This window comes from Micromys minutus (genome assembly GCF_963924665.1).
Source record: "Micromys minutus genome assembly, chromosome: 1".
Taxonomy (NCBI): Eukaryota; Metazoa; Chordata; class Mammalia; order Rodentia; family Muridae; genus Micromys; species Micromys minutus.
This window is the reverse complement of record NC_137969.1, coordinates 226,062,778-226,074,150: the sequence shown is the minus strand read 5'-3', so window position 1 is coordinate 226,074,150 and position 11,373 is coordinate 226,062,778. Positions and strand designations below refer to the sequence as shown.

The following is an 11,373-nucleotide window of genomic DNA, read 5'->3' as shown; positions in this document are numbered from 1 at the left end:
TGCAGCTGCCGCCAGCACCGATGCTCTAGGCTCCAGGCTCAACGATTGGGTTGGTGGCTTTCGGGTAGGGCTTGCATCCGCATTCGATCTCCCTGGGCTCTCTGTTAGGTCCGTGCTCGGTGTCCCAGGCCCGACGAGAAGCGCTATGGAAAACTCCCTTCCGCGCGCGAGGCTAAATATGCGCGGCTTGTCATTCGGTGTAGCCGTCTCCCCCAGCTGATAGGGTGACGTCGAATTTGGAGGCTTGGAGATTGGCTTTTTGATTTGGCTCCTTGCGGAGGCTTAATGGGCAAAGCTCTAGGCTCGCTTAGAAACCAACCCCTACGCTCGTTACCTCTGCGCGCGGCGAGGCCAAGACGTCTCCGGTGGTGACAGCGGGCGAGGCTGAGCCGCGCGCTGCTAGCCCGGGGAAAGCCCGGGCGACGAGGCAGCCAGCCCCCGCCCGAGTCCCTCCGAACCGCCAGGGCGCGCCGCGCTGCTCTCCGTCCCGCCCCTCCCGCAGGGATCCCCAGGCGACGGCGGCCGGGACTCCGGGCCTTGCCTGGGCCACTCCGGCAGTCCCTGCTCCTTGGCTGGGCGCCGAGGGTCCGTACAACGTGCCCTTTGCCCTGGCCCCAGCGATCGAGCTCTAGATGCGCTGTCTGGTAGCCCCCTGATAGCTGCTAGCCTACGAGCTCCGGCCGGCAGCCGCGGCGGACTGTCATGCCCTGGACGCCGCTGCAGCCGGCCCGCAGCCCGCGGGGGCGATGAGCCGCTGCGGCCGGTGAGGAGCCGGGAGGCGCGGGCATCGTGCACCTTCCTAGCCCGCCTCACTAGCCCATCGAGCTCTGGAGGCTAAGGGGAATCGGTGAGTAATGGGATGAGCCCACAATCCCCAAGCCCTGGAGGGCGGCAGAGGCAGGGGTCGCCCGCAGAGATCCCGAGCCTGATATACTCCCAAGAGGGTCCCTGGTGGAGAAGAATCATAAGTTATTTCTCAAGATCATTCGCATGCGGTGCCTTGCGGCGGGTTTAGTGCCAGAAAAAGTGGGGGAGGGTGCTCGGGAAAGTGTGTGTTGTATATGCGATGTTGGGGGAGAATCTGGGAGGGTGTCTAAGCTAGGAAGCTGGGGGTGCCCTGAGAGATGCCTGTGAGCCATAGTACTGGAAACGTGTGTGCAGTCCTGCTTTGGGGTTGATGACTTAGTGGCGGGGTTGCTCAATGAGGGAGCTGCATGGCTCGCGCTCTCTCTCTCTCTCTCTCTCTCTCTCTCTCTCTCTCTCTCTCTCTCTCTCTCTCTCTCTCTCTGTGTGTGTGTGTGTGTGTATGTGTGTACGTGCGCGCGTGCGTGTCTCGCGGTTTTCAGGGCGTGTGAGCTCCTGAGGCTGAGTGCCCACCGGGTTCGGGGGCTAGGAGGGGGGGGACCGCGTTATTCCCTCGGCGCGCGAGCATGCGCGCACCACACACACACACACACACACACACACACACACACACACACACACGAATTCACGCGCGCGCACGCACGCGCGCGCGTATCCCAATCTTGGGACTCCATTGCCGCCGACCCGTAACCGCAGCCCTAGTGCACCCCATTTCCTCCAGCCCCGAAGAGCTCTCTGACCAAGGGGTACCTGGTGGTCTGAGAGATGGTGGCTGCGTGGAGTGCTGTGAAAGTGTATAACTAAGCTCCCCTCCTTCAAAACTCTCTCTCTCTCTCTCTCTCCCTCTCTCTCTCTCTCTCTCTGTGTGTCTGTCTCTCTGTCTCTGTGTCTGTCTCTGTCTGTCTCTCTGTCTCTGTCTCTCTGTCTCTGTCTCTGTCTCTGTCTCTGTCTCTCTCTCTCTCTCTCTCTCTCTCTCTCTCTCTGTCTCTTGCTCGCTGGTTCGCTTGCTCGCATGCAGGAGCCCTCATTTAAAGGCCAGGCTGCTTCTGCAGGCCCTGACTGACCTGCCGAGGACCTGAGGCACACTGGGGCAGAGGATGAAAACGATTTGCTAGAGGGTTTTCAGGGAAGGAGGTAGTTTTTCTCTTCCATTCGTTGTGTTTTATTTTTAACCGAGAGGGTGGGGGACAAATAGAACAAACGCCTTTAATGCAGTGCTGTAAATTTCCTCACTCAGGGCTTGTCTTCTATCCTCTCCCTCTCTTCCTTTTTCTCTTTTGGCAATTGACAAACATCTGAGCGTTTGGTGCTAAGGTTTCCCAGGCAGAACGATTGAAACCGGGTGCAATCTATCAGAAATATAGGCTGCAGCTGGGCACCAGGTGCCCATCTCCTGGGCGGTCAAGAAACCCCTCAAAGGGGGAGGGCTGTGCATACACAATGGGAACAAGGTCTTCTGGTGGGGTACCAAAAGGGAAGCCTGCAGGCCTCCAGCGACCTGGTGACTTGCAGCAGCTCCTGTGATTAATCTTCCACAGCTGTTGTGCCCCATTCACTGGAGCTGTGCTCTTGTTTACCTCGGGTTTTCAAATACAGCCGCTGCGCCATGCTCTTCCTGAAATGGGGGGAGGGGGATCAGTTCACTAGGTCCAGGGCCAGTGACCTCCTGCTGGCTCTTCTTCCCATCTTCCCACCCTGCTGACAGCCTCTGGTATCTCATCTAACTTTGAGAGGAAGCTGCCCCCACATTCAGGCCTTGCGGTGTTGCAAAAGAGGATGGTTAATGACCAGAGCTTTGGGTGATTGGATGGGAACCAGTCATCCTGGGACCGCACTGGCACTGCATCACACAAGTCTCTTTAAATAAATGAACTCTGTGTGTGTGTGTGTGTGTGTGAACCAACTCTGATGCTGCTGTTGGCTTTGTTCTGGCAGGCCTGGCAGTAAAGGTCTGTAATCTCAGCAGGAGGACTGTAAGTTTAAGGCCTGTCTGGCCAATCCCATCATTGACCACTACCACCATCAACAACAACAAAAACTGGTGTTGAGTGAGGGGCAGAAAGATAAGGTTGTAGCTCAATGGTGGAGCAGCTGATTAGGGTGTTTATTTAATCTGTAGTACTATAAAAATAAAATCCCTTCACACCGGGTCCCTCCATGAGCTGACAGCCAGATTCACTTACCCCAGTCCTCTTCTATTCCTGTTCAGAATAGTTTGTGGTGTGTGTGTGTGTGTGTGTGTGTGTGTGTGTGTGTGTGTGTAAAACCTCTGGTCACAGTGATGGGTATTATCCATAGGCAATAGTGTGGCATTGTTTCCCACCCTGCGTGGAACATCCGTTGCCCACAATCAAGATTGGGAAGATGCTACCACTTGACTTCCCTTCACATTACTAAGTTTGATAAGGAGAGAGGGGTAAACCCCCCTCACTCAGGCTCAGTTGTTTTTCCTAGAGGGTGAAATATTTTCTCCAAAAGAGAAAGCCTTCACTTGTTCTCTGGGGGGAGACATTTATCAAACAAGTAAGCAACCAGCAAAAACCTACTCTGCCAGACAAGAGCTAGGTACAGAGGCAAGCAAAACAAAATGGTTCTTTTCCTCATAAACATACATTCTAGCAGGTACAACTCAGCAATGAGTAGGCAATTGCTGTAGAAAGTGATTTCTGCCCCGTGACGGGCAATGGCAGATCAGTGGAAGTAAATGGTAATGATCACCTCTCCTCGGGGTCTTGAGGCTCAGAGAACAGCTGAGCCAGAAAGGAAGGATGGGTTCAGGTTAGCTTTGCTGAAAACAGGGGTCAAGCTGTGAAGGGCTTTCGCTCCATGCTAAGAAAGTGTGTGGCATTTTTCCAGTGAGGCATTAGGAAGGTTTTAACTCCAGAAGTGAAGGATCAAATTGTTTTTTTTTACACAACATGCAAAAACTGGCTGAAACTGGAATGTAGAGTCAACGGGAAGTTTCTGTAGCTCTCCGAGTGGGCTGGTGGAGAAAGGGGTTCCTCTGTTTTCATGCACAAACATGAGTGTTCTTATGGTTTTGGTTATGAGCCTAGTCCATAGTGGTTGAGCCATCTCTCCAGCCCTACACTGTTCTCTCAGTGAAGATGATCCACTCCTTTTCTTTACGAGGTTATGTTTGACCGTTCATTTGTTCAAGTGTCTCGAATAGACATTCTAAACCCAGCCCTGGGCAGAGGAGCCTCAGAAGGAAGAAATGGCTGTAAAAGTATAAGACACACTCCCCGAGCACAAAACAAGACAAACCCAGGGCTATGGGGAATGGGGAGGTCTCAGAGGCTATAAACGCCCCCCTCCCCCCAGGAAGGAGCCTGGGAGAATGGGAAGGACCTACATTTATATTAAAGCTGTAGAGACCATGGAGCAAGACCTTTAGATTTAAAACTTCACGTGTGTATGAAAATAGATTTCTTTACAGAACTGTATGGGGAGTGGATAAACCTAACTGCAGGATCCTAGATACTTGGCTACTGTTCACAGCCACGCTTGCTAAGAAAAGTATCTCATTCCGTCCTAGGCATAGTATAGAACAGGCTGAGGAGATACTTGACACTTAGATTGACAAGTAAGGTGGCCTTGGGTACACAGAAGTTCTAGGTCACACAAGGACTCAGTCCAGAAGTAGGAATAAAAGCTGATCACCCCCCCCCATACACACACACACACAGCTTCCAGCTGGTTCTTTCTAAATCCCTTGAGAGAAGGGAGCCTCAGTGTCCTGTAGAAAGACACTGGGATGCAGTCTACACTCTTTCTCGGTGTCGTCTCTTCCACTCAGCTCCTCTTTCTACCTTGTCACTACTCTCAGGGACAGGGAGCCCCACCCTCCTCTTTTCCTGGTAGCAGCCACTCTCTACCTAAACTGGACTCCTTCTCTTATCTGGAATATCTTGTTCCTTTAACATAGAATCCTGTTTCTCCACAAATCCCTCTCTAAACGGAATGCTGCCTGACCCCTCTCTCCCATCCTCTTATCTTACCTTTATTAAATGATTGAAATTATAGCATGATCACCCTCCACCCTACTCACCTCCATCAGATTGTATCGACCATTAGCTCCTTAGAATTGTCCTTGCTGGACTTCTGGTGGGCTCAGCTCTTCTATGGTCTCTCATCCACCTCTGCTCAAAGAATCTGCCCCCTTCCCAGTGTTTCTTTTTCTCCATCATTTCTGGGCAGTCTGCCCAGGTGGCCAGGAGGTTCCTAGGGCATGTCCCTTTAACTCCCTGTACCTATGTCTTATTACCAGCTCCTTGCACGTTGCCTATAACAGGATGTCCATCGGTTTTAGGAATTGAATATTCTCAATGAGCCTTAGCTGATCTTCCTCAGTGTGCAGTCCCTAGTTGCTTTCTATTGCAACACTTTAGGGCCTTCTCAAAATGACTGGCAGTGCTCTAGGCCCCCAAATGCTCCAACCATCCTGTTTCAACCTCAACACTTCTTCCAGGGGGCGGGGCACACTAAAAACTGTGTAAACTGTTAAGAATCTGGTACAAACTTAGTGCCTTGGGGCCTTCCATAAACTCCACCCACACTACTTACATCGCCATACTCCCTTGCTAGTCAGTCAGGAAGAACCACCTTGTGCCTGTGCCTTTTGGCTCCTCAGAAGGAACTAGGGAGGGGATGCTGAGCTTACAGAGAATCATGAATCAAATAAAGATAGCACAGCTTCAAGGACAGCAAATCGAAGTTGCTCCCTGTGAAAGGGAGGCCCACACACCACCGGGGTTGACTGTATGAGAGAAGCCCCAACTGTATCTCAGAGAGATGACCCCGACTGCTTGCCAGACTCCATTTGTTTCTCATTTATGCAATGATATGACTGAATTCTATATTTCAACAATTGAAAACTTCAGACAAATGAAATGGCGTTAAGATGAATCCAGCTTCATGAGTCTAGTCTAAAGAAGACTTGTGTGAAGGACTGCGTTTTCCAGCCTCCCTGTACCACTCAGCCACAAGTCAGGAGGATGTCAGCACTCTCTCCATGAGTAACATCAACACTAGAGTCTAGAGAAACACCAGAGTCTCCGAAACAGCCAAGGTCGGGGAGAAAAGCAACATCTCCGAGTTTCTCACATGTCTATCCTCTACCCGAATGTCCTTTCAGTTCAGGGATTGCTTTCTCTTGGCCCTTCCTTATCTGACAGACTTCTTCAGGTAGGGTGCAAAGAGACTTATGTAGTCAGAGGAGGAAGGCCTGGTTTTGGCTCCATACTTACTGGTGTAGAAACCTTGATAGTTGATCAAACACAGTTGACTGTATTCTTTATCTATGTGGTCACCCTCAAAAAAGCTCAAACGAGATCATACAAGGGAGGGGGGCCTTTGTAAACTCTTGGCACATCACCTGGCTAAATCTTTGTTGAATAAATGGTGCAGTATAAATATTGGTTGCCATTATCACATACCCTGGAAGGAGGTGCAGGAGAGAAGGCTTAGAGTTGAGAGGGGGGACTGTGTTGATTTGCACTTAGATGATGTTCCAGAACAACATGTTCTATTGGTTCTAGCAGTGGGTTTAGAGGGGCATTAGCTATCGCCTCTCAATATACATGGTTTCTGAATCACTTAATCCTATAGTCATCATTCATTCATTCATTCATTCATTCATCCATCCATCCAACAAATACTTACTGAGCTCTCCTTATACCAGACTTAAGCACTGTGGTGGATGGAGAGAGCACATTCCTTGCCCAGACAGAATTTGTATTCTGTGATGAGCCGACAAACAAATTGACACAACCAACAATGTGTTCAGAAGGTGATATGTGCCATGAGAGATGGTGTGGATTGCTGTTTGTATTTTCTGTTCCCTTAAGAGGGGTATACATACTCATGTGAGGTCAGGTGAAATCTTAATTGGTCTGATAAAGCTAGAGCCTGTGATTGTGCAGTGGAAGGAAAGGCGGAGCTGAAAGTTTTAGAGGGGAAAAGAGAGGGAGACGGGAGAGACACAGAGGCTGGAAGAAGAGAGAAGAAGACGAGCTGGAGCCACATGGCCTGAAGGAGCTGCAGGCAACAAGGGATTTTATAGATGGGCAAACGTAGGGCACATTTGTCCTATCTGGGTGTGCAGCTTGTATTTATATCAATTGAGTTTTATGTTCTTGGTGCAGGCATTTTGGGGTTGAAGATTTATCGCTGTAAATCTGGTTGGTATATGATACGTCTCTAGTGTTATCATTTTACAGGGCTAAGGGGATCTGAGCACGCAGTACCTGGCTTTCTAAAGACTAGCCACAGTGGGTAGATGGCCCAGGAAGTGAGAGCGGCTACAGGCTGGCCACAGGAACCAGGGAAAGATGGCCGCTTGGGGCTGGCCGATGGAGGTGGGTGAAGCTGTTGGTGCCTAGCCAGACTTAGCGTGGATCGATTTTTAAAACTACACGCTACAGAAAGATATGAAACATGATGTAACAAAGAGTCTAGGAGAAGGGCCACCCTCAGGATGAATGGGGAGAGTCTGCTACAGAAGAGACCTGAATGAAATGAAAAAAGTGCCACATGTGGATATGTCCATAGTTAGATGCATAGCTAGCTTTTCCTAGAAACATTAGGTACCGTTACCTTAGTGAAGTCTAAAGCATATAAACAGGAGGTAAGGTCGGAAAATTCATAGTTAGGAGAGGAAAAGAGTTTCCAGAACAGCAGGAATGCAAGGAATGGCATGGACTCTGCAGTAGATATTTTAAAAAGGCATTTCTGGTTGGTTTTGGTAATAGCAGCATCCCAGCACTGGGAGACTAAAATGAGATAGTAAGTCCAAGGCCAGGGTAGGGTACACAGTAAGATCTTGTCTCAGAAAAAAAATCATCTTGTTTTTGGGAAGCAGATTGTAAAGGATGGGCCATGATTGGCGGCTGTGGCACTGTTGCAGTAGGCACGGCGAGGTGTGTAATTCTCACTGGATAGATGTGAGACCAGAGTGTGACACATGTTTGTACCCTGTATGTCTGGGAACATGCAGGCAGTATGATCTTCAAAGAACTTTCAAGTTTGATGGACACACAATGAATACTCAACAGATACCCAGACCAAAACCACCCACTACCCATGAATCAATAACAAGAGTAAAGCTTTCTTGTCTTCAAACTTGGCTTTGAATTAATCTTAACATTTTATATTTTTTAAAAATTTTCTCCAAGCACTACTTACTAGGAGGGATACATTACACTGATTTAGTTCCTTCTGCATGAACTATGAAGTGTTTTTAAGTCCCTGGACCTTTTGCTTGAATTTAGATACTAATCTTGTGTACACTTCTGTTAGCTCGTTGAGGATGAGGACAGACACTCTCCCATCAGTGTGTCTCTAAATAAATACCTAGGTTACTGAATCCACAGACAGCCCTTCACCTCCTTTGGACTGAGAAGAACACTTGTGCCTTGGTTCAATTCCAAGGACGTCCTGCCCTCTTCCTGGAGAGCTGAGAACTCCTGTTGGTCTTATTTGTCCAGCGTTCCATAACGTCCTAAGTTCAGCAGGTGAATGACTTGAATGTGTTTGTGCCAATTCCTTCAGACTTCATTTCTTTGAGCCTGGATCTCTGAACCAGATGGAGCATTGCAGGACCAGTGTTGGTAGAGAAGATGCTTGTGCGATGAGTTTCCTGGACTCTTCATTCCTTTCTCTCCCTGTTACCTTGTTGCCAATGTTCTCCAGCTTAGACTGATTCTACTTAAGTTGGTCTAAAGCCTCTGTCTTCTTCAGCATCTGTTCCTCTTCCCTCTTCTGCCTAGTGCTGAGAGAGTCTAAACTGGCCTTATTCTGTCCATCCATGGAGTTTCTATGCTGCTACCACTGCTGCTACCACTGCTGACTGCTTGTCTAAAAGAAAACACTCATTCTACCTCTACTTTGATTAAAAAACTTTCAGCCTATATTACTGCTCATATTCTCCAAGTGATGCCCAGATTCTCTGGCCAGGTGTTCAAGGATTCTAGAAACACCCCACCTATGTCCAGAGCAGTTTTAGATGTCCTCTTCTACAGCACGCTGTCTGCCCTTCTCTAAATGCAAAGTGCTTATTCAAACTTCCACTTCTTTCTTCTCCCATGGGCATCCTGCTACCCATGTTGACAATACATTGAATTTCCCCTAGCTATCCCCCATCCAGTTTTCAAATCATAGATACAGTGTTAGCTGGGTCATGGAACTGGTTCCAATGATCCCAAGCCATTCTAACCCTTTTTTCTTCAAACTTTCTTGACACATGACCGTATGTACTCCCAAGTATAATACTTGCTTTGTCCTAATTATTCAGTTTTCTGTCACTTTGCTTCAATGCAATGTGTGCTTCTCAAGAAGGATTATATTTTTGTTCATAATACTTAAATTTGGAAATCTTTGCTCACAGCATCCCTGACAGATGGCTCTCCAACTTCCAGTTGAACATTGCCAAGGGTTGGGGAAATCACTGGATATGATTCTTACTAAGTATTTTGCATATCCATTCAATAAATCTATACTAAGCATCTACTATATGCTAGACACTAATTTAGGCAATGCAGATATAGAAATTCTTCCTCCCTTCCTTTCTTTCTTTTTTCCTTTTTTGTTTGTGCGCAGGGAAAATAAATTTAGAACAAAGGTGTGATCTCACAACAAGCCAGCCTGTGTCACACAACTAAGTTGCATACAAGCATGAGGTTGTGAGTGAATGAATAAATCAAAAGATCACAGAAGCAAGAGATGACCTGTGTTGTTATCTCTTAAAGAAAACATGACGAGAAATACATTTGCGGTAAACAAACAAACAACATCCCTTTCCTGTGAAGATAAGAGAATTCTATTTTTATAAGTCCTCAGCAAAAGTTTGAAATGGCAAGTTTAGAGAGAGCATCAAAGGGAAAATATCCTTATGTAGATGGAGATTACTGTCCTTGACAAAGCATGAAAGCAAATAGGAATCCATGAAGGTCAGATGCTTGCATACTATACAGCAGGACTTTATTGTAATTACTCATAGATCAATTCATGATGCAGTGGAAGCCCTCCTGGTCCAAGAAAATCCTCAATAGTTGAAATCCCTGAGATACATATATTTTTCTTTCTTAAGATTTTCCTATGAAAATCTTCTTAAAGACATTTCTTCTGATTTTTCTTAAGACTCTCAGACTTAGCAATATCTCAAAAATCAATGGAGGAATTTTATAAAAACACAAATAGCTCGGCTCTACTACTAGAAAGCCTAAACTTAGACCTGAAGTTGAATCTATATTTCTACACTCTTCAGGGCTCACAAGTTACTGTGATGCACAGACATCTCTAGAACGTAGACTTACTTAAATCATGGTCTGCAGTTGCGGGAGGACTATGTGAAGATATAGATTCATTTACAGAAAAGCAGACTTAACCTAAGTTGAGGCCCCACTCCTCCCAGCTCTGGGCTGTTCTTCGTATTGGCGATGCCCCAGATTATCCGAATTTTACGAGCTTAGTAAATTATAATGTATCTTTGAATCATGGAATTTTATAGAGACAAAGGATGTCAAAGTTCAACATCTTAGCCCCTGTTGTAGATTTTCATTGAGAACAGAATGAACAGATTGCTCAGTAATTAATAGCACCAGCTACTTTTGCAGAGGATCTGGTTTCCAGCACCTATATGGCAGCTCAGAACTGTCTGTTACTCCACTAACAAGGAATCTACATGCCCTGAGGCATCTTGGAGCAATGGAAATCCTTGGATTTGAAGGCAGAAAGATTAATTCCTAGTTGTATCTCAGTGAATGGGAGACTTCTGGCCCTCAAAGGCACTTCCTGCAGGTAGTACACACCCACAAGTAGACAAAACACACATGCAAAAATTAACTTTTTTTTAGGTTAAGCAACAAAATCCTCTCTGAGTTTAGTCACAATTCCTCATGAAACTTTCAAAAAAAAGGTACACGTGTCTGTACATAGTTAGTCTCAAGACAGTGTAAACATGTTTCCAAGCTAATCAAAGTCTTAACAAAACAAATAAGTAGTTTTTAAAGTAGAGGAGGAGGACATCACTAGGGAATGCTTCCCTGAAGAAGTAGAGTGTCTTGAGACCCAGGTTGTTACACTATTCCACCATCCTCTCGTTCTCTGGAGCTCAGAAACAGACTGCATTTGACATGCTGAGTTTAAAAGCTCAGATGTGACACTCGCTTGGCTAATGGATCTCTTGTGAGTTATCAAATCACTGAGCCCCCATACCTTCATTTCTAAAACACAGAATAATGCCCATCTCATTGTAAGAGGTGTTAAACAAGAGACAAAGGCTCCTAGCACAATGCAAAGAATTGACTATGTTCTTAATGGATGCATGTGATTATTTTTATTGTCCCTTTAAAGTTCATGATTCATATATAATATGAGGAGACAGAAGCTCTGCTCTGTCCATGGACTTTCTTTTCTTGTGTGTGGGGTTTCCTGGAAGATTGTCTGTGGGGCTTCATAATATCATCTTACAGTTTAGATGCCATTAAAGTGTGAGAAGGCCAAGAGAAA

General features: G+C 46.8%; 1 protein-coding gene across 4 annotated transcripts in view; it reads left to right on the top strand.

Moving 5' to 3' along the window:
* The first annotated feature begins 621 nt into the window (after positions 1 to 621).
* SLC8A3 (solute carrier family 8 member A3) overlaps positions 622 to 11,373 on the top strand; it is a 124,410-nt gene continuing 113,658 nt past the window's right edge. For all 4 annotated transcript variants that reach the window (XM_080932333.1, XM_080932332.1, XM_080932331.1 and 1 more), the window contains exon 1: positions 622 to 847. The gene's annotated coding sequence lies outside the window, so the exon portion shown is untranslated. The remainder of the gene's footprint in view (positions 848 to 11,373) is intronic.